The sequence below is a fragment of the Dendrobates tinctorius genome, unplaced genomic scaffold, assembly GCF_039654945.1.
Source record: "Dendrobates tinctorius isolate UK_male_01 unplaced genomic scaffold, ASM3965494v1 ptg000024l, whole genome shotgun sequence".
Lineage (NCBI taxonomy): Eukaryota > Metazoa > Chordata > Amphibia > Anura > Dendrobatidae > Dendrobates > Dendrobates tinctorius.
The window spans coordinates 6,880,681-6,903,749 of record NW_027361692.1 but is presented as its reverse complement, the minus strand read 5'-3'; the positions used below and the strand labels follow the sequence as shown (position 1 = coordinate 6,903,749).

General features: G+C 53.0%; 1 long non-coding RNA gene across 2 annotated transcripts; it reads right to left on the bottom strand.

Moving 5' to 3' along the window:
• Positions 1 to 17,335: 17,335 nt before the first annotated feature.
• On the bottom strand, positions 17,336 to 19,446 carry LOC141084524 (uncharacterized). Of its 2 annotated transcripts, none has more exons than XR_012231018.1 (3): positions 18,938 to 19,446; positions 18,527 to 18,853; positions 17,336 to 17,568 (listed from the first exon to the last, which is right to left on the bottom strand). It is a non-coding gene; the product is annotated as an uncharacterized lncRNA (long non-coding RNA). The 2 variants fall into 2 exon arrangements; XR_012231019.1 differs by having other exon boundaries at positions 17,336 to 17,551.
• Between the last annotated feature and the right edge of the window lie 3,623 nt (positions 19,447 to 23,069).

Here is a 23,069-nt window from a genome sequence, read left to right as displayed (position 1 = left end):
CTCAGCTTTCGATTTGGCGCGCCGGCCCTTTAAGACTCATTTTGGTGCGCCGGCTCTTTAAGAACCACTTTGGCCCCTCAGGGTCCGGTTTTGTGGCCGGGGCCCCTCAGGGTCCGATTTGGTGGGTGGGGCCCCTCAGGGTCTGATTTTGTGGCCGAGGCCCCTCAGGGTTCGATTTTGTGGCCGGGGCCCCTCAGGGTCCGATTTTGTGCTCTTTAAGAATCACTTTGGCACGTCGACGCTTTAAGAGCCAGGGTGGCTCACTGGGCTTCTAAATCCACTTTGGCGCACATTCTCTCTCAGGGGCATGCGTCATGTGATGAAGCTAGATTTGCATTTGTGCTGTGGGTTTCGCTTTAAGAGCTGATATTATGTGGCAGAAGCTCTCTCCTGGGGGCGTCATGTGACTTTCGTAGGCGTTGGCATAGTAACTGGGTGTGCCTGCGTATATCAATGAGCTCAACTGCCATTTCAATCGCCTCAGGGCACATTTTAAGCTTCCCATTGAAAAGCATTGGAGACAGTGCATTCCGATGACGGGAAAAAAAATTTTCAAACGCAAATTGCGCAAAAACTACAAATCCGATCGACACGAAAAATACTTAGCACACCTCTCATGGACGCTGGCTTCGAAACGACACCTCAACGGAGTCTGTGCGTGTAGCGGTTCAGGCTGTATTAATTGCGGAAATCAACTGGAAAATAATAATAATAATAAGAAGAATAATAACTAGATGTGTATTTCCTGAAGGAAGTACAGATAGTGGTTTGAAATGGTGCCCGGGCTGCCCCTTTAAGAGAGACTTGCCTGCTGCCCCTGCAAGACTTTCAACTCAGGATCCGTTTTAACTGTGAGTGCCTCTCAGGGGCCACTTTGGCCTCAGAGTCTGATTTGGTGGGTGGGGTGCCTCAGGATCTGATTCCTTGGCCTGGGCTCCTCAGGGCTGGAATTGTTGGCGGGGATCCCTCAGGCTCCGATTTTGTGGGTGGGGCCCCTCAGGGTCCGATTTTGAGGGTGGGGCCCCTAAGGGTCCGATTTTGTGGGTGGGGCCCCTAAGGGTCCGATTTTGTGGGTGGGGCCCCTCAGGGTCCGATTTTGTGGGTGGGGCCCCTCAGGGTCCGATTTTGTGGGTGGGGCCCCTCAGGGTCCGATTTTGTGGCCGGGGTCTCTCAGGGTCCGATTTTGTGGCCGGGGCCCCTCAGAGTCCGATTTTGTGGTTGGGGAGCCTCAGGGTCCGATTTTGTGGTTGGGGCCCCTCTGGGTCCGGTTTTGTGGTTGGGGGTCCTCAGGGTCCGATTTTGTGGCCGGGGCCCCTCAGGGTCTGATTTTGTGGTTGGGGCCCCTCAGGGTCCGATTTTGAGGGTGGGGCCCCTAAGGGTCCGATTTTGTGGGTGGGGCCCCTCAGGGTCCGATTTTGTGGGTGGGGCCCCTCAGGGTCCGATTTTGTGGGTGGGGCCCCTCAGGGTCCAATTTTGTGACTGGGGCCCATCAGGGTCCGATTTTGTGGCCGCGGCCCCTCAGGGTCTGATTTTGTGGCAGGGGCCCCTCTGGGTCTGATTTTGTGGGCGGAGCCCCACTGGGTCCAATTTGGTGGGCGGGACCACTCTGGGTCCAATTTGGTGGGCGGGGCCTCTCAGGGTCCAATTTGGTGGGCGGGGCCCCACAGTGTCCGATTTGGTGGGCAGGGCCCCTCAGGGTCCGATTTGGTGGGCAGGGCCTCTCTGGGTCTGATTTGGTGGGTGGGGCCACTCTGGGTAAGATTTGGAGGCTGGGGTCGCTCAGTCTCCAATTTGGAGGCCGGGGTCGTTGAGCTTCCGATTTGGAGGCCGAGGTCGATGAGCTTCCGATTTGGAGGCCGGGGTCGATGAGCCTCCGATTTGGAGGCCGGGGTCGATGAGCCTCCGATTTGGAGGCCGGGGTGGCTCAGCCTCCGATTTGGAGGCCGGGGTGGCTCAGCCTCCGATTTGGAGGCCGGGGTGGCTCAGCCTCCGATTTGGAGGCCGGGGTGGCTCAGCCTCCGATTTGGAGGCCGGGGTGGCTCAGCCTCCGATTTGGAGGCCGGGGTGGCTCAGCCTCCGATTTGGAGGCCGGGGTGGCTCAGCCTCCGATTTGGAGGCCGGGGTGGCTCAGCCTCCGATTTGGAGGCCGGGGTGGCTCAGCCTCCGATTTGGAGGCCGGGGTGGCTCAGCCTCCGATTTGGAGGTCGGGGTGGCTCAGCCTCCGATTTGGAGGCCGGGGTGGATCAGTCTCCGATTTGGTGTGTTGGCCCTTTAAGACTCATTTGGGTGCGCTGGCCCTTTAACAATCACTTTGGAGCGTTGGCCCTTTAAGAGCTAGTTTGGCTCACTGGGCTTCTTCTAAATCCACTTTGGCGCACACTTTCTCTCTCAGGGGCATGTGTCATGTGATGAAGCTAGATTTGCATTTGTGCTGTGAGTTTCGCTTTAAGAGCTGATATTATGTGGCAGAGGCTCTGTGCTGGGGTTCAAGTGAAGTTCGTAGGCGTTGGCATAGTAACTGGGTCTGCCTGCGCATATCAATGAGCTCAACTGTCATTTCAATCGCCTCAGGGCACGTTTTGCCATTTCCTATTGAAAAGCATTGGAGACAGTGCATTCCAATGACGGGAAAAAAAATTTTCAAACGCAAATTGCGCAAAAACTACAAATCCGATCGACACGAAAAATACTTAGCACACCTCTCATGGACGCTGGCTTCGAAACGACACCTCAACGGAGTCTGTGCGTGTAGCGGTTCGGGCCGCATTAATTGCGGAAATCAACTGAATAATAAGAATAAGTTAGCAGCGTTCGGATTACAACATTAATACTAGATGTGTATTTCCTGAAGGAAGTACAGATAGTGGTTTGAAATGGTGCCTGGGCTGCACCTTTAAGAGAGACTTGCCTGCTGCCCCTGCAAGACTTTCAACTCAGGATCCGTTTTAAGTGTGGGTGCCTCTCAGGGGCCACTTTGGCCTCAGGGTCTGATTTGGTGGGTGGAGCCCCTCAGGATCCGATTCGGTGGCCTGGGCTCCTCAGGGTTTGAATTGGTGGCCGGGATCCCTCAGGGTCCAATTTTGTGGGTGTGGACCCTCAGGGTCCGATTTTGTGGGTGTGGACCCTCAGGGTCCGATTTTGTGGGTGTGGACCCTCAGGGTCCGATTTTGTGGGTGGGTCCCCTCAGGGTCCGATTTTGTGGGTGGGTCCCCTCAGGGTCCGATTTTGTGGCTGGGTCCCCTCAGGGCCTAATTTTGTGGCTGGGCCCTCTCAGGGTCTGATTTTGTGGGTGGGGCCCCTCAGGGTCTGATTTTGTGGGTGGGGCCCCTCAGGGTCTGATTTTGTGGGTGGGGCCCCTCAGGGTCTGATTTTGTGGGTGGGGCCCCTCAGGGTCCGATTTTGTGGGTGGGGCCCCTCAGGTTCAGATTTTGTGGTTGGGGCCCCTCAGTATCTGATTTTGTGGCCGGGGCCCCTCAGGGTCCGACTTTGTGGGTGGGGCCCCGCAGGGTCGGATTTTGTGGCTGGGCACCCTCAGGGTCCGATTTTGTGGCAGGGGCCCCTCAGGGTCTGATTTTGTGGCAGGGGCCCCTCAGGGTCCGATTTTGTGGCAGGGGCCCCTCAGGGTCTGATTTTGTGACTGGGGCCCCTCAGGGTCCGATTTTGTGGCCGCGGCCCCTCAGGGTCTGATTTTGTGGCAGGGGCCCCTCTAGGTCTGATTTTGTGGGCGGGACCACTCTGGGTCCAATTTGGTGGGCGGGACCACTCTGGGTCCAATTTGGTGGGCGGGACCACTCTGGGTCCAATTTGGTGGGCGGGGCCTCTCAGGGTCCGATTTGGTGGGCGGGGCCCCACAGGGTCCAATTTGGTGGGCGGGGCCACTCTGGGTAAGATTTGGAGGCTGGGGTCGCTCAGCCTCCAATTTGGAGGCCGGGGTCGTTGAGCTTCCGATTTGGAGGCCGAGGTCAAAAAGCCTCCGATTTGGAGGCCGGGGTGGCTCAGCCTCCGATTTGGAGGCCGGGGTGGCTCAGCCTCCGATTTGGAGGCCGGGGTGGCTCAGCCTCCGATTTGGTGTGTCGGCCCTTTAAGACTCATTTGGGTGCGCTGGCCCTTTAACAATCACTTTGGCGCGTTGGCCCTTTAAGAGCTAGTTTGGCTGACTGGGCTTCTTTTAAATCCACTTTGGCGCACACATTCTCTCTCAGGGGCATGTGTCATGTGATGAAGCTAGATTTGCATTTGTTCTGTGGGTTTCGCTTTAAGAGCTGATATTATGTGACAGAGGCTCTGTGCTGGGGTTCAAGTGAAGTTCGTAGGCGTTGGCATAGTAACTGGGTCTGCCTGCGCATATCAATGAGCTCAACTGTCATTTTAATCGCCTCAGGGCACGTTTTGCCATTTCCTATTGAAAAGCATTGGAGACAGTGCATTCCAATGACGGGAAAAAAAATTTTCAAATGCAAATTGCGCAAAAACTACAAATCCGATCGACACGAAAAATACTTAGCACACCTCTCATGGACGCTGGCTTCGAAACGACACCTCAACGGAGTCTGTGCGTGTAGCGGTTCGGGCCGCATTAATTGCAGAAATCAACTTAATAATAATAACTAGATGTGTATTTCCTGAAGGAAGTACAGATAGTGGTTTGAAATGGTGCCCGGGCTGCCCCTTTAAGAGAGACTTGCCTGCTGCCCCTGCAAGACTTTCAACTCAGGATTCGTTTTAAGTGTGGGTGCCTCTCAGGGGACACTTTTTGCCTCAGGGTCTGATTTGGTGGGTGGGGCCCTCAGGGCCTGATTTTGTGGGTGGGGCACCTCAGGGTCAGATTTGGTGGGTGGGGCCCCTCAGGATCCGATTTGGTGGCCGGGTCCCCTCAGGGTCTGATTTGGTGGTTGGGGCCCCTCAGGGTCTGATTTTGTGGGTGGGGCCCCTCAGGGTCCGATTTGGTGGGTGGGGCCCCTCAGGGTCCGATTTGGTGAGCGGGGCCCCTCAGGGTCTGATTTGGTGGGCGGGATCTATCAAAGTCCGATTTGGTGGGCGGGGCCCCTCAGGGTCCAATTTGGTGGGCGGGGACCCTCGGGGTCCAATTTGGTGGGCGGGGACCCTCGGGGTCTGATTTGGTGGGCGGGGCCCCTAGGGGTCCGATTTGGTGAGCGGGCCCCTCAGGGTCCGATTTGGTGAGCGGGGCCCCTCAGGGTCTGATTTGGTGGGCGGGATCTATCAGAGTCCGATTTGGTGGGCGGGGCCCCTCAGGGTCCAATTTGGTGGGCGGGGAACCTCGTGGTCCGATTTGGTGGGCGGGATCCCTCAGGGTCCGATTTTTTGGGCGGGGCCCCTCGGGGTCCGATTTGGTGGGCGGGGACCCTCGGGGTCCGATTTGGTGGGTGGGGCCCCTCGGGGTCCGATTTGGTGAGCGGGGCCACTCTAGGTCTGATTTGGTAGGCGGGCCACTCTGGGTCCGATTTGGTGGGCGGGGCCCCTCAGAGTTCAATTTGGTCAGCGGGGCCCCTCAGGGTCCGATTTTGTGGTTGGGGCCTTTCAGAATCCGATTTGGTGGGCGGGTCCCCTCAGGGTCCGATTTGGTGGGCGGGGCCCCTCAGGGTCCGATTTTGTGGCCGGGTCCCCTCAGGGTCTGGATTTGTGGGTGGGGCCCCTCAGGGTCCGATTTTGTGGGTGGGGCCCCTCAGAGTCCGATTTTGTGGCTGGGGCCCCTCAGAGTCCGATTTTGTGGCTGGGGCCCCTCAGAGTCCGATTTTGTGGCTGGGGCCCCTCAGGGTCCGATTTTGAGGATGGGGCCCCTCAGGGTCTAATTTGGTGGGCGGGGCCCCTCAGGGTCTTATTTTGTGGGTTGGGCCCCTCAGGGTCTGATTTTGTGGCTGGGGCCCCTCAGGGTCCGATTTTGTGGCCGGGGCCCCTTAGGGTCCGATTTTGTGGCCGGTGCCTCTCAGGGTCCGATTTTGTGGTTGGGGCCCCTCAGGGTCCGATTTTGCGGCCGGATCCTCTCAGGGTCCGATTTTGTGGTTGGGGCCCCTCAGGATCTGATTTTGTGGCCGGGGTCCCTCAGGGTCCAATTTTGTGGCCGGGGCCCCTGAGGGTCCAATTTTGTGGGTGGGGCCCCTCAGGGTCCAATTTTGTGGGTGGGGCCCCTCAGGATCCGATTTTGTGGTTGGGGCCCCTCAGGGTTCAGTTTTGTAGGTGGGGTCCCTCAGGGTCCGATTTTGTGGCCGGGGCCTGTCAGGGTCCGATTTTGTGGTTGGGGCCCCTCAGGGTCCGATTTTGTGGGTAGGGCCCCTCAGGGTCCGATTTTGTGAGTGGGGCCACTCAGGGTCCGATGTTGTGGCCGGATCCCCTCAGGGTCCGTTTTTGTGGGTGGGGCCCCTCAGGGTCCAATTTTGTGGCCAGGGCCCCTCAAGGTCCAATTTTGTGGGTGGGGCCCCTTAGGGTCCGATTTTGTGGGCGGGGCCACTCTGGGTCTGATTTGGTGGGCGGGGCCACTCTGGGTCTGATTTGGTGGGCGGGGCCACTCTGGGTCCGATTTGGTGGGCGGGGCCACTCTGGGTCCGATTTGGTGAGCTGGACCCCTCAGGGTCCGATTTGGTGGGCGGGATCTATCAGAGTCCGATTTGGTGGGCGGGGCCCATCAGGGTCCAATTTGGTTGACGGGAACCCTCGGGGTCCGATTTGGTGGGCGGGATCCCTCGGGGTCCGATTTGGTGGGCGGGGCCCCTCGGGGTCCGATTTGGTGGGTGGGGCCTTTCAGAATCCGATTTAGTGGGTGGGGCCCCTCAGGGTCCGATTTGGTGGGCGGGGCCCCTCAGGGTCCAATTTGGTGGGCGGGGCACCTCAGGGTCCCATTTGGTGGGCGGGGCCCTTCATGGTCCCATTTGGTGGGCGGGGCCCCTCAGGGTCCGATTTGGTGGGCGGGGCCCCTCAGGGTCCGATTTGGTGGGCGGGGCCACTTTGGGTCCGATTTGGTGGACGGGGCCCTTCAGGGTCCGATTTGGTGGGCGGGGACACGGAGTCTGATTTTGTGGGTTGGGCCCCTCAGGGTCCGATTTTGTGGCCGGGGCCCCTCAGGGTCTGATTTTGTAGCCGGTGCCTCTCAGGTTCCGATTTTGTGGTTGGGGCCCCTCAGGGTCCGATTTTTGGGGCCGGGACCTTTCAGGGACCGATTTTGAGGGTGGGGCCCCTCAGGGTCTAATTTGGTGGGCGGGGCCCCTCAGGGTCCGATTTTGTGGGTGGGGCCCCTCAGGGTCCGATTTTGTGGGTGGGGCCCCTCAGGGTCCGATTTTGTGGCTGGGGCCCCTCAGGGTCCGATTTTGTGGCTGGGGTCCCTCAGGGTCTGATTTTGTGGCTGGGGCCCCTCAGGGTCTGGATTTGTGGGTGGGGCCCATCAGGGTCCGATTTTGTGGATGGGGCCCCTCAGGGTCCGATTTTGTGGCTGGGGCCCCTCATGGTCTGATTTTGTGGCTGTGGCCCCTCAGGGTCTGATTTTGAGGGTGGGGCCCCTCAGGGTCTAATTTGGTGGGCGGGGCCCCTCAGGGTCCGATTTTGTGGGTGGGGCCCCTCAGGGTCCGATTTTGTAGGTGGGGCCCCTCAGGGTCCCATTCTGTTGGTGGGGCCCCTCAGGGTCCGTTTTTGTGACCGGGGACCCTCAGGGTCTGATTTTGTGGGTGGGGCCCTTCAGGGTCCCATTCTGTTGGTGGGGCCCCTCAGGGTCTGTTTTTGTGACCGGGGACCCTCAGGGTCTGATTTTGTGGGTGGGGCCCCTCGGTCCGATTTTGTGGCTGGGGTCCCTCAGGGTCTGATTTTGTGACCAGGGACCCTCAGGGTCTGATTTTGTGGCCGGGCCCACTCAGGGTCTGATTTTGTGGGTGGGGTCAATCTGGGTCCGATTTGGTGGGCGGGGCTCCTCGGGGTCCGATTTGGTGGGCGGGGTCATTCTGGGTCCGATTTGGTGGGCGGGGCCCCTCTGGGTCCGATTTGGTGGGCGGGGCCCTTCAGGGTCCGATTTGGTGGGCGGGGCACATCTGGGTCCGATTTGGTGGGCGGGGCACCTCTGGGTCCGATTTGGTGGGCGGGGCCCTTCAGGGTCCGATTTGTTGGGCGGGGCACCTCTGGGTCCGGTTTGGTGGGCGGGGCCCTTCAGGGTCCGATTTGGTGGGCGGGGTCAATCTGGGTCCGATTTGGTGGGCGGGGCTCCTCGGGGTCCGATTTGGTGGGCGGGGTCAATCTGGGTCCGATTTGGTGGGCGGGGCCCTTCAGGGTCCGATTTGGTGGGCGGGGCAACTCTGAGTCTGATTTGGTGGGCTGTGCTACTCTGGGTCTGATTTTTTGAGCGGGGCCACACTGGGTCCGATTTGGAGGCCAGTGTGGCTCAGCCTCCGATTTGGAGGCCGGGGTGGTTCAGCCTACGATTTGGAGGCCGGGGTGGCTCAGCCTCCGATTTGGAGGCCGGGGTCACTCAGCTTTCGATTTGGCGCGCCGGCCCTTTAAGACTCATTTCGGTGCGCTGGCCCTTTAAGAATCACTGTGGCACGTCGGCCCTTTAAGAGCCAGGGTGGCTCACTGGGCTTCTAAATCCACTTTGTCGCACATTCTATCTCAGGGGCATGTGTTATGTGATGAAGCTAGATTTGCATTTGTGCTGTGGATTTCACTTTAAGAGCTGATATTATGTGGCAGAAGCTCCGTCCTTGGGATGTCATGTGATGTTCGTAGGCGTTGGCATAGTAACTGGGTCTGCCTGCCCATATCAATGAGCTCAACTGCCATTTCAATCGCCTCAGGGAACGTTTTGCCATTACCCATTGAAAAGCATTGGAGTGCATTCCAATGACGGGAAAAAAAAATTTCAAACGCAAATTGCGCAAAAACTACAAATCCGATCGACACGAAAAATACTTAGCACACCTCTCGTGGACGCTGGCTTCGAAACAACACCTTAACGGCGTCTGTGCGTGTAGCGGTTCGGGCTGTATTAATTGCGGAAATCAACTTAATAATAATAACTAGATGTGTATTTCCTGAAGGAAGTACAGATAGTGGTTTGAAATGGTGCCCGGGCTGCATCTGCAAGACTTTCAACTCAGTATCCGTTTTAACTGTGGGTGCCTCTCAGGGGTCACTTTGGCCTGTGGGGCCCCTCAGGGTCTGATTTGGTGGGCAGGGCCCCTCAGGGTCCGATTTGGGTAGCGGGGCCCCTCAGGGTCCAATTTGGTGGGCGGGGGGGTCCCTCAGGGTCTAATTTTGTGGGTGGGTCCCCTCAGGGTCCGATTTTGTGGCCTGGGCCCCTCAGGGTCCAATTTTGTGGCCAGGGCCCCTCAGGGTCCGATTTTGTGGGTGGTGCCCCTCAGGGTCCGATTTGGTGGGCGGGGCCACTCTGAGTCCGATTTGGAGGCCAGGGTGGCTCAGCCTCCTTTTTGTAGGCCAGGGTAGATCAGCCTCCGATTTGGAGCCTGGGGTCACTCAGCTTTCGAATTGGCGCCCAGGCCCTTTAAGACTCATTTTGGTGCGCCGGCCCTTTAAGAATCACTTAGGCGTGTCGGCCCTTTAAGAGCTAGTTTGGCTCACTGGGCTTCTAAATCCACTTTGGCGCACATTCTCTCTCAAGGGCATGCATCATGTGATGAAGCTAGATTTGCATTTGTGCTGTGGGTTTCTCTTTAAGAGCTTATATTATCTGCCAGAAACTGGAGAGGTCATGTGATGTTCATAGGCATTGGCATAGTAACTGCGTCTGCCTGTGCATATCAATGAGCCATTTGAATCGCCTCAGGGCGCATGTTTTACCTTCCCATTGAAAAGCATTGAGACAGTGCATTCCAATGACGGGGAAAAAAAATTTCAAATGCAAATTGCGCAAAAACTACAAATCCGACTGACACGAAAAATACTTAGCACACCTCTCATGGACGCTGGCTTTGAAACAAAACCTCAATGGAGTCTGTGCTTGTAGCGGTTCGGGCCGCATTAATTGCGGAAATCAACTGAATAATAAGAATAAGTTAGCAGCATTCGGATTACAACATTAATACTAGATGTGTATTTCCTGAAGGAAGTACAGATAGTGGTTTGAAATGGTGCCCGGGCTGCCCCTTTAAGAGAGACTTGCCTGCTGCCCCTGCAAGACTTTCAAGTCAGGATACGATTTAACTGTGGGTGCCTCTCAGGGGCCACTTTGGCCTCAGGGTCTGATTTTGTGGGTGGAGCCCCTCAGGGCATGATTTTGTGGGTGGGTCCCCTCAGGGTCCGATTTTGTGGGTGGGGCCCCTCAGGGTCCGATTTTGTGGCCGGGGCCACTCAGGGTCCGATTTGGTGGCCGGGGCACCTCAGGGTCCGATTTGGTGGCCAGGGCCCCTCAGGGTCTGATTTGGTGGGTGGGGCCCCTCAAGGTCCGATTTTGTGGCTGGGGCCCCTCAGGGTCCGATTTTGTGGCCGGGGCCACTCAGGATCCGATTTTTGTGGCTGGAACCCCTCAGGGTCCAATTTTGTGGGTGGGGCCCCTCAGGGTCCGATTTTGTGGCCGGGGCCCGTCAGGGCCCGATTTTGTGGGTGGGGCCTCTCAGGGTCCGATTTTGTGGGTGGGGCCCCTCAGGGTCCAATTTGGTGGGCTGGGCCCCTCAGGGTCCGATTTTGTGGGCGGGGCCCCTCAGGGTCCGATTTTGTGGCCGGGGCCCCTCAGGGTCCGATTTTGTGTCAGGGGCCCCTCAGGGTCCGATTTTGTGGTTGGGGCCCCTCAGGGTCCGATTTTGTGGTTGGGGCCCCTCAGGGTCCGATTTTGTGTCAGGGGCCCCTCAGAGTCCGATTTTGTGGTTGGGTCCCCTCAGGGTCCGATTTTGTGGTTGGGGCCCCTCAGGGTCCGATTTTGTGGCCGCGGCCCCTCAGGGTCCGATTTTGTGGCCGCGGCCCCTCAGGGTCCGATTTTGTGGCAGGGGCCCCTCAGGGTCTGATTTTGTGGGTGGGGCCCCTCAGGGTCCAATTTGGTGGGCGGGACCACTCTGGGTCCAATTTGGTGGGCGGGGCCTCTCAGGGTCCGATTTTGTGGTTGGGTCCCCTCAGGGTCCGATTTTGTGGTTGGGGCCCCTCAGGGTCCGATTTTGTGGTTGGGGCCCCTCAGGGTCCGATTTTGTGACTGGGGCCCATCAGGGTCCGATTTTGTGGCCGCGGCCCCTCTGGGTCTGATTTTGTGGGCGGAGCCCCACTGGGTCCGATTTGGTGGGCGGGACCACTCTGGGTCCAATTTGGTGGGCGGGACCACTCTGGGTCCAATTTGGTGGGCAGGGCCTCTCTGGGTCAGATTTGGAGGCTGGGGCCACTCTGGGTAAGATTTGGAGGCTGGGGTCGCTCAGCCTCCAATTTGGAGGCCGGGGTCGTTGAGCTTCCGATTTGGAAGACGGGGTCGATGAGCCTCCGATTTGGAGGCCGGGGTGGCTCAGCCTCCAATTTGGAGGCCGGGGTGGCTCAGCCTCCGATTTGGAGGCCGGGGTGGCTCAGCCTCCGATTTGGAGGCCGGGGTGGCTCAGCCTCTGATTTGGAGGCCGGGGTGGCTCAGCCTCCGATTTGGAGGCCGGGGTGGCTCAGCCTCCGATTTGGAGGCCGGGGTCGATCAGCCTCCGATTTGGAGGCCGGGGTGGCTCAGCCTCCGATTTGGAGGCCGGGGTGGATCAGCCTCCGATTTGGAGGCCGGGGTCGATCAGCCTCCGATTTGGAGGCCGGGGTCGATCAGCCTCCGATTTGGAGGCCGGGGTCGATCAGCCTCCGATTTGGAGGCCGGGGTCGATCAGCCTCCGATTTGGAGGCCGGGGTCGATCAGCCTCCGATTTGGAGGCCGGGGTCGATCAGCCTCCGATTTGGAGGCCGGGGTGGATCAGCCTCCGATTTGGAGGCCGGGGTGGATCAGCCTCCGATTTGGAGGCCGGGGTCGATCAGCCTCCGATTTGGAGGCCGGGGTGGCTCAGCCTCCGATTTGGAGGCCGGGGTGGCTCAGCCTCCGATTTGGAGGCCGGGGTGGCTCAGCCTCCGATTTGGAGGCCGGGGTGGCTCAGCCTCCGATTTGGAGGCCGGGGTGGCTCAGCCTCCGATTTGGAGGCCGGGGTGGCTCAGCCTCCGATTTGGAGGCCGGGGTGGCTCAGCCTCCGATTTGGAGGCCGGGGTGGCTCAGCCTCCGATTTGGTGTGTCGGCCCTTTAAGACTCATTTGGGTGCGCTGGCCCTTTAACAATCACTTTGGAGCGTTGGCCCTTTAAGAGCTATTTGGCTCACTGGGCTTCTTTTAAATCCACTTTGGCGCACACATTCTCTCTCAGGGGCATGTGTCATGTGATGAAGCTAGATTTGCATTTGTGCTGTGAGTTTCGCTTTAAGAGCTGATATTATGTGGCAGAGGCTCTGTGCTGGGGTTCAAGTGAAGTTCGTAGGCGTTGGCATAGTAACTGGGTCTGCCTGCGCATATCAATGAGCTCAACTGTCATTTCAATCGCCTCAGGGCACGTTTTGCCATTTCCTATTGAAAAGCATTGGAGACAGTGCATTCCAATGACGGGAAAAAAAATTTTCAAACGCAAATTGCGCAAAAACTACAAATCCGATCGACACGAAAAATACTTAGCACACCTCTCATGGACGCTGGCTTCGAAACGACACCTCAACGGAGTCTGTGCGTGTAGCGGTTCGGGCCGCATTAATTGCGGAAATCAACTTAATAATAATAATAATAAGAAGAAGAAGAAGAATAAGTTAGCAGCGTTCGGATTACAATATAGTGGTTTTTTCAAACCACTATAATTACAATATAGTGGTTTTTTCAAACCACTATAACTAGATGTGTATTTCCTGAAGGAAGTACAGATAGTGGTTTGAAATGGTGCCCGGGCTGCCACTTTAAGAGAGACTTGCCTGCTGCCCCTGCACGACTTTCAACTCAGTATCCGTTTTACCTGTGGGTGCCTCTCAGGGGCCACTTTGGCCTGTGGGGCCCCTCAGGGTCTGATTTGGTGGGTGGGGCCCCTCAGGATCTGATTCAGTGGACTGGGCTCCTCAGGGCTTTAATTGGTGGGCCGATTTGGTGGGCGAGGACTCTCAGGGTCCGGTTTGGTGGGCATGGCCCCTCAGGGTCTGATTTGGCGGGTGGAACCCCTCTGGGTGGGTGGGGCCCCTAAGAGTTTGATTTGGCCCCTAAGAGTTTGATTTGGTGGGTGTGGCACCACAGGGTCCGATTTGATGGGCGGGGCCTCACAGGGTCTGATTTGGTGGGAGGGGCCACTCTGGGTCCAATTTGGTGGGCGGGGCCCCACAGGGTCCGATTTGGTGTGTGGGGCCCCACATGTCCAATTTCGTGGGCGGGGCTCCTCTGGTTCCGATTTGGTAGATGGGGCCTCTCATGGTCCGATTTGGTGAGCGGGGCTCTTCAGGGTATGATTTGGCAGGCAGGGCCCATGAGGGTCTGATTTGGTGGGCGGCGCCCCTCATGGCCTGATTTGGTGGGCGGGGCCACTCTGGGTCCAATTTGATGGGCGGGGCCCTTCAGGGTACAATTTGGTAGGCGGGGCCACTCTGGGTCTGATTTGGTGAGCGGGGCCCCTCAGGTCCAATTTGGTGGGCGGGGCCTCTCTGGGTCCGATTTGGTGGGCGGGGCCACTCCGGGGCCGATTTGTTGGCCTGGGTAGCTCAGCCTCCGATTTGTAGGCCAGGGTTGATCAGCCTCCGATTTGGAGCCTGGGGTCACTCAGCATTCGATTTGGCGCGCCGGCCCTTTAAGGCTCATTTTGGTGCGCCGGCCCTTTAAGATTCACTTAGGCGCGTTGGCTGTTTAAGAGCTAGTTTGGCGCACTGGGCTTCTAAATTCACTTTGGCGTACATTCTCTCTCAGGGGCACGCGTCATGTGATGAAGCTAGATTTGCATTTGTGCTGTGGGTTTCGCTTTAAGAGCTGATATTATCGCCAGAAACTGTGTCCTGAGGGGGTCATGTGAAGTTCTTTGGCGTTGGCATAGTAACTGGGTCTGCCTGCGCATATCAATGAGCTAAACTGCCATTTGAATCGCCTCAGGGCATATTTTCTCTAAGGCAAAATTTCCCCATGGAAAAGCATTGAGACAATACATTCAAAAGACGGGAAAAAAATTTTCTAATGCAAATTGCGCAAAAACTACAAATCCAATCAACACGAAAATTACTTAGCACACCTCTCGTGGACGCTGGCTTCGAAACGACACCTCAAGGGAGTCTGTGCGTGTAGCGGTTCGGGCCGCATTAATTGCGGAAATCAACTGAATAATAAGAATGAGTTAGCAGCGGTCGGATTACAACATTAATACTAGATGTGTATTTCCTGAAGGAAGTACAGATAGTGGTTTGAAATGGTGCCCGGGCTGCCCCTTTAAGAGAGACTTGCCTGCTGCCCCTGCAAGACTTTCAACTCAGGATACGATTTAACTGTGGGTGCCTCTCAGGGGCCACTTTGGCCTCATGGTCTGATTTTGTGGGTGGGGCCCCTAAGGGCCTGATTTTGTGGGTGGGGCCCCTCAGGGTCCGATTTTTTTGGGTGGGGCCTCTCAGGGTCCGATTTTGTGGCCGGGGCCACTCAGGGTCCGATTTGGTGGCCGGGGCCACTCAGGGTCCGATTTGGTGGCCGGGGCCCCTCAGGGTCCGATTTGGTGGGTGGGGCCCCTCAAGGTCCGATTTTGTGGCTGGGGCCCCTAAGGGTCCGATTTTGTGCCCGTGGCCAATCAGGATCCGATTTTTGCGGCCGGAACCCCTCAGGGTCCAATTTTGCAGGTGGGGCCCCTCAGGGTCCGATTTTGTGGCCGGGGCCCCTCAGGGTCTGATTTTGTGGGTGGGGCCCCTCTGGGTCCAATTTGGTGGGAGGGACCACTCTGGGTCCAATTTTGTGGTTGGGTCCCCTCAGGATCCGATTTTGTGGTTGGGGCCCCTCAGGGTCCGATTTGGTGGGCAGGGCCCCTCATTGTCCGATTTGGTGGGCGGGGCCACTCTGGGTAAGATTTGGAGGCCGGGGTGGCTCAGCCTCCGATTTGGAGGCCGGGGTGGGTCAGCCTCCCATTTGGAGGCCGGGGTGGCTCAGCCTCCCATTTGGAGGCCGGGGTGGCTCAGCCTCCCATTTGGAGGCCGGGGTGGCTCAGCCTCCCATTTGGAGGCCGGGGTGGCTCAGCCTCCCATTTGGAGGCCGGGGTGGCTCAGCCTCCCATTTGGAGGCCGGGGTGGCTCAGCCTCCCATTTGGAGGCCGGGGTGGCTCAGCCTCCCATTTGGAGGCCGGGGTGGCTCAGCCTCCCATTTGGAGGCCGGGGTGGCTCAGCCTCCCATTTGGAGGCCGGGGTGGCTCAGCCTCCCATTTGGAGGCCGGGGTGGCTCAGCCTCCGATTTGGAGGCCGGGGTGGCTCAGCCTCCGATTTGGAGGCCGGGGTGGCTCAGCCTCCGATTTGGAGGCCGGGGTGGCTCAGCCTCCGATTTGGAGGCCGGGGTGGCTCAGCCTCCGATTTGGAGGCCGGGGTGGCTCAGTCTCCGATTTGGAGGCCGGGGTGGCTCAGTCTCCGATTTGGTGTGTCGGCCCTTTAAGACTCATTTGGGTGCGCTGGCCCTTTAACAATCACTTCTGGCGCGTTGGCCCTTTAAGAGCTAGTTTGGCTGACTGGGCTTCTTTTAAATCCACTTTGGCGCACACATTCTCTCTCAGGGGCATGTGTCATGTGATGAAGCTAGATTTGCATTTGAGCTGTGGGTTTCGCTTTAAGAGCTGATATTATGTGGCAGAGGCTCTGTGCTAGGGTTCAAGTGAAGTTCGTAGGCGTTGGCATAGTAACTGGGTCTGCCTGCGCATATCAATGAGCTCAACTGCCATTTCAATCGCCTCAGGGCACGTTTTGCCATTTCCCATTGAAAAGCATTGGAGACAGTGCATTCCAATGACGGGAAAAAAAAATTTTCAAACGCAAATTGCGCAAAAACTACAAATCCGATCGACACGAAAAATACTTAGCACACCTCTCATGGACACTGGCTTCGAAACGACACCTCAACGGAGTCTGTGCGTGTAGCGGTTCGGGCCGCATTAATTGCGGAAATCAACTTAATAATAATAAGAAGAAGAAGAAGAAGAAGTTAGCAGCGTTCGGATTACAATATAGTGTTTTTTTCAAACCACTATAATTAGGATAAGTACAGTTTAATTAAATTACTGATATGTGTAAAGTAAATATTGGCTGACCAAGGTGTGAAATACCTGATCAACTGAAGGCCAACCAAAATGTGAAAGTAATCAGTGTCCTACAAACTCAATGCACTGCCAATGTCTTGGGTAAACTATTCCTGACCAATTGACCTTCCCCTGCTGTTACATTTGTAATTGTGTATTTCCTTCATGAACTGATGTGAACTTTTTTGTTCAGAATAGTTATTTTTTCATACATAAAAATCTTTTTCCACTAAATAATTTGATCAAAATTGATAAAATTGCCCTGTTTTCCAAAAAATGGTTTTATAGTTTAACATATGTCTTGCATTGGTGACTGCTGTTCATGCTTCTACTTCTTCTGAAAATGCAGCATAAAATGCAGCAAAAAAACACAGAAAAACCTGCTTTTTGTAATAAGCTTCTTTGCTGCCAAGAGAGCAGGTTTTACCTGCAGAAAAAATGCAGTGTGTGACCATAGCCTTATAGTAACTTTTGTGATTTAGCTTATAAGTGATTTTTACTTAGTTTCATCCTTTTTTCGTTCTTCAATGTTAGTGTGGCTTTTCTTAGGGTGGTTTCACATTAGCGTTTCAGGGCGCAGTGACGGTCTGCGCACTGCCGCCGCTAAGCCCCGCCCCCTGCTGCACCTCCTCCGGTAGCTCCGCCTACCGGCGCATGACGCTGTATGCGTCCTGCGTCCCCTATCTTTATCACTTGGGACGCAGGCCGTGTGCAGTATGCGTTTGGCGGCGCATGCGTCCTTTTGACGGTGCGCCGAGCGCAACCAAATTGCAACAAGTTGCGTTTGGCGCTGGTCGGCGCACCGTCAAAAGGACGCATGCGCCACCAAATGCATACTGCGCACAGCCTGCGTCCCCACTGATAAAGATAGGGGATGCATGCAGCATCATGTGCCGGTAGGCGGAGCTACCGAAGGAGGCGCGGCAGGGGCGGGGCTTAGCGGCAGCCGTGCGCAGGCCGTCGCTGTGCCCTGAAACGCTAATGTGAAACCACCCTTATCCAGATATTTTTGCATAATTCATAATTTGTGTTTTTTTTTTAATGTTGCACAATTGTAATCCACCTGTGCTAATGTAAAAACACAACTTGTCTGTAGCAGTCGCACATACCGATTATTTATGCCCAAGGTACATACATTATATAAATAAAACAAAAAATAACCTGGCTCAGTTGTTTTCCCTCTTGCCTTGCAGTGTTCAAATCCCACCAAGCACAACAACATCTGTAAGAAACTTGAATGTTCTGTCGTATTTCTTCTAGGTTTCCTCTGATACTCCAAACACATATTGATAGGTAATTTAGATTATGAGCCTCTTTGGGGACATTGATGTCTGTAAAGATCTGTGGAATTAATGGCACTATATAAGTGAGGAAAAATAAAGAAATATAAGAAGTTGTACCCAGAGTTTCAATGGAACACAAATCGGCCTACACATCCACAAATAAACTCAAACAGTAGCCAGCTATTTTGCATCTGCCACAATGCTACCCAATGCACCCAGACTTAGAGTGTGTGCACACGTTGTGGATCCGCAGCGGTTTTGGTCCTGTGGATCCGCAGCAGTTTTTGCTGTGGTGTACAGTACCATTAAAATCAATGAAAACCGCAGTGCAGACAGTGAGGATTTTTCCACGCGGATTTGTTGCAGTTTCAAAAAAGCAGCATGTCAATTCTTTGTGCGGATTCCGCTGCGGTTTGGCACCTGCTCCATGGCAGGTGTCAAACTGCAGGTTAAACCCCGTAAAAATCCGCAGGACAATCCTCAGCGTGTACACACACCCTTAGGGCTCATACTCACTGGCGATAAATTCGGACGATTGCAATCCGATTTTTAATCGGATTGCACTCTGACCCATGTTAGTCAATGGGTGACATCTCACTTGCGATTTTTTTTCTCAGCCAAAATTGGTCTGAGAAAAAAAATCGCAGCATGCTGCGATTTGCAGTGATTTCACCAATAAAATTCAATGGGTGCGATTAAAAACACGGACCAAAAACGGACCATCCGTTTTCCATCCGTTTTTAACGGATACATCACCATTCTGTGGTATAGAACACTGTAAATGGTCCTGTAAATTACTGTAGAAAATGAGATGCTGGGGAAAAAAAACGGATGAAAAACGAATGGAAAAATAAAAAAAAAATCGCATAGAAATCGCATGACACTGGCATAACACTCCACCCTTTTTTCCAGTCCAGAAATCAGACCGTTTTTTTAATCGCCAATGGGTATGAGGCCTTAATTTTGGGATATAACGCTTTGAATACAGTTTGCATAGCATAATAATGTTTAATACAGCACAAAATGCACTCACCTGCAGTCTCCATTGGGAAGAATGTCCAGTTGTAGAGAGAAGCAAGTTCTGATATTTAATCCAGCCAAGTCCACTTAAAACCTGAGTACTACTTGTAGTGCCCCCTGAAGCCAGAGTAGAATGCAGGTCTCATGGTAACACAGAACCTGTATCTAATTATTCTAAAGACTAAGTACATTGGTTGTCATTATAGTGTTCTCATATTCACTATAAATAAACTTGTCTGGTCATAAAGTCGCTCAGTCAGCTGTGATTTTCACAAACAGTTTCAATCCGGTTCTAGCTGGTTGTGCTTGGTGGTCTATTTCCAGGAATTTGAGTGGATACCTGTAAAAAGAAATAAAAAAGATTGCAGTCCTTGGATCAGCTTCACTTAAACCTGTGCAAAAGAGTAAAGCATGGAAAACTTACTGCAACAGGTTACCCCCAGGGCTGAAGAAGAAAGTGGCACTGAATGGCTGAAAAGCTGCCTAGTCTTGAGACCCCCTGTGACAATGGAGTTCCCCCAGAGAAGCGGAGACAGAACATTGACTTTGGCTTTACATTTCACTTCCCACTTGCTGATTTCCCCCAGAGAAGCGGCAACAGAATGCAGAAGCAGAAGACTTGTGTAGCGTACTCACCGCTGCTGCCAGTCAGAATGAAGCGCCGATCCGGAAGTCCTCTCAAGTCCTGAAGCCCAGTGCAAGACCACTGATGTCATTGAGAAGCGCAGCTTCCTGTGATGCATCAAGTTGTCACTGCCGAACAAGTGCAGAAGCGGCCCAGGTACTCCAAAAGCCTGTCAGCTGGTGGGCTCATCTGATTCAGCAGCAATGACTTGGCTGAATCCAGCACAAGATTCAAATGAAGAGGTGGATCTCATCGCCCAGGTGGCCGCATTCGCCCCTACTGTGGGCTTGAGCACTGGCGATGCGGAAGACATGGACACTGACCCAGGGCTCAGTGGAAGGGGTGAGATTTTCAATATGCCTCTTTCTGTCCCTCATTTATTAGACATTACGACCTTGGATAAACACAATTTTACCGAGGTATTAAATAATTCTGATGGCAATGCTTTAGTTAATTAAGTAAACCATTTATTAAACATTACGACCTTGGTTAAACACAATTTTACCGAGGTATTAAATAATTCTGATGGCAATGCCTTAGTTAATTAAGTAAACCATTTGCCTTGGATTCTGGCATCCCAGAGGAAATAATGAGACTTGGGGTGCTAGAATCACATTTGAAGGCGGCATTAACCTGTGAAATTTCTGCTCTGGAAATAATGAATAAATTGAGTCATTTTCCTTATTGCCAGGATCAAGGAAGCAGCTGAAAGCATTTGAAAAAGAGGAAGAAAAAATGGATGGGGATGAGAAAAAACATGGCATCTGTAGATCCTTTAATAACTGGCTTTAAGTCTTTTCAACTTATTCAGGTGCTCTAGGGGGAACATTTCCTAATTTATGTAGCGGTCTTTTTCAGCACATACACATCATCCTAGAGGGGTATGGCATGATTTAGCTATGACGAATCTTTTAGGCAAAAACTAGCTGTACATCCAAAAATAAAGTGGTGGATAAAAGGATGTAGGACTCTGGTTAAATCTAATGCTTCCAAAGAGGCAGGAAAGATATATAGTGGGTGAGGAAAGTATTCAGACACCTTTACATTTTTCACACTTTGTTTCATTGCAGCCATTTGGTTAATTCCAAAACGTTATTTTTTTCTCATTAATGTACACTCTGCACCCCATCTTGACTGAAAAAAGCAGAAATGTAGACATTTTTGCAAATTTATTTAAAACGAAAAACTGAAATATCACGTCTTCATAAGTATTCAGACCCTTTTCATCCGGTTTATCTCTGTACTTGGCCACATTCATATTTCCTTCAATTGCAACCAGTCCCATCCCTGCAGCTGAAAAAACATCCCCATAGCATGATGCTGCCACCACCATGTTTTACTGCTGGGATTGTATTGGGCAGGTGATGAGCAGTGCAGGTTGTGGACAGCTGTCTTTTATACTGATGACAAGTTCAAACTGGTGCCATTACTAAAGGTAATGAGTGGAAGACAGAGGAGCCTCTTAAAAAAGAAGCTACAGGTCTGTGAGAGCCAGAAATCTTGCATGTTTTAGGTGATTAAATACTTATTTTCCACCATAATTTGAAAAATAAATCTTGCCAAATCAGACAAGGTGATTTTCTGGATTTGTTTTCTCATTTTGAGTCTAATAGTTGTGGTTACAACCCTCTCTCATCTTTTTAAGTGGGCAAACCTGCACAATTGGTGGCTGACTAAATACTTTTTTTCGCCACTGTATATCTGATGAAGAGACCTGAGTAGTCTTGAAAGCTTGCAATGTGTTACCATCTTTCCAGTTAGCCATTAAAAGGTATCAACCACTGAGGACTCTCAAATCTAAGTATATTTCCCAAAGAGGCACACATTTAAGAAGTAAACATTGAGCACAATAGAGACGTATGTTTTGCCTTTAGTTAAACATCTTGCAAGTGTCTTAGTAATTGTAGATTTCACCACAAATGCTCTTTTTGTGGGGGCTCACACCCAATGTCAAAATGTTTTAAAAGAATTTCCCAATCAAACTAGAAGAATAGTAACAAAGAACAGATTTTTAAAAGCCTCAACCCCAGTGAAGCTGGAAAGAATGCAGCCATGGCTCGACCGCTACCCAGATCAGGAAATAGTTTATTATCCAAGGTTTTGCTGAGGGTTTCAAAGTACCTCCATTTAAAGGGCAATGTTGCATTATATTTGAAAATCTAACCTCAGTATTTAAATTTGGGGCCATTCTCAGGGGAAAAATATTACTAAGGAATTAGGCTAGGTTCACATTGCATTAAAGCAGTCCGTTCAGCGCATAACATTGATGGACTGCGTCAATGCTATTAGCATAACGTCATCGTGTTATGCTATACAGCTAGCGCAGATGCTTTATCTGCACTAGCGGTGATGGACCCCCGAACGCTGCAGCCCACATCCGAGGGTCCGACACAGAATGACGGGACATTGCTATCGCATGCCGATTTATGGCATGCGCTAGCGATGTGCTCCTAATAGAAGTGAATAGCAGCGTTAACGGATTGCGCTACACCGCGTTATGCCGCGGTGTAGCGCAATCTGTTAAACGTACTGCCTGAACGCAATGTGATCCCAGCCTTAGAGTTAGATATAATTTCTGGCACTTTTAGCACCCCAACATTCATCCATTTTAGAATTTCTCCTTTGTGAGCTGTCCCATGAAAGGAAGCTGGCTGTTTTTAATTGATACACCATCTATCTTAAGGCCCCGTTACACATAGCGATCTCGCTAGCGAGATAGCTGCTGAGTCACAAGTTTTGTGACACAACAGCGATCTCACCAGCGAGATCACTATGTGTGACAGCGATCAGCGACCGGCCCCCCTGCCGGTATCGCTGATCGCTCTTGGAAACCTCTGGACATTTCTTTCGTCGCAGTTCTCCCTCTGGCCAGCACGCATCGCTGCGTGTGACAGGCGGGAGACCAGCGATAAAATAATAAAAGAAAAAATAAAAAATATTACTATTCTCACCTTCCGACGTCCCGCGCAGCATTTCCGCCTCTCTCCACGCTCCGGTCCCAGTAATCCTTTGCAAGAATCACCGCGAAACTTCGCGATCCAGCGAGAATGGACGTCATCGTGGTAATTCTCGCAAAGGATTACTGGGGCCGGAGCGTGGAGAGAGGCGGGAATGCTGCACGGGACGTCGGAAGGTGAGAATAACAATATTTTTTATTTTAATTCTATTTTTGACATGAATCAGCGCTGAACACAGCGATGCCGCACGCGCGGCGTCGCTGTGCTAATCGCTGGTGAAGCTGTCTGTTTGACAGCTCACCAGCGATCACATAGCGATTCACCAGCGATCCTGACATGTTGATATCGTTGTCGGGATCGCTGGTAAGTCGCTTAGTGTGACGGGGCCTTTACACTAATGGGTTGTCATTAAATGATGAAGTGGACAAATCATTAGCATTTGTTAAATATGCTTTATTTAACATGGCAGGGGAATTTCTCAAACTAATGAGTATAACGCTCTATTGTCAAAATCGGATATATACAAGCTGTGTTTAAACTTTTACCTGTTAATCTGGCAGGCTTCAATTCTGCTGACTTTCATTTTGAATAAAAACTATTTTTTGAGTAATGCTTGCCTATGGGCCTTTCACTGTCTTGCTTTTACTTTGAGACCTTTTTATCTTTCCTTCAATGGGTAGTCCAAGTTGAAAGCAAAAACAGGGGGTGGGGGTGGGTCTTTCATTATTTAGATGATTTTTCAATTATTGGGCCAGCAGATTCTAACACCTATCTAGGTCTACTAAATAAATTGATCAAAATAACAAAGAAATTCGGTGTTCCTCTTGCCAGTGAAAAAACAGTATATCCTTCCCATTGATTAAAATTTTAAGGTATAATAATTGACTCAGAAAAAATTGAATGTTGCCTTCCACCTTAGAAAGTTGTGAAGGTTTATCAAATGTTAAGAAAATTTTTATGTAAAGAAAAAGTTA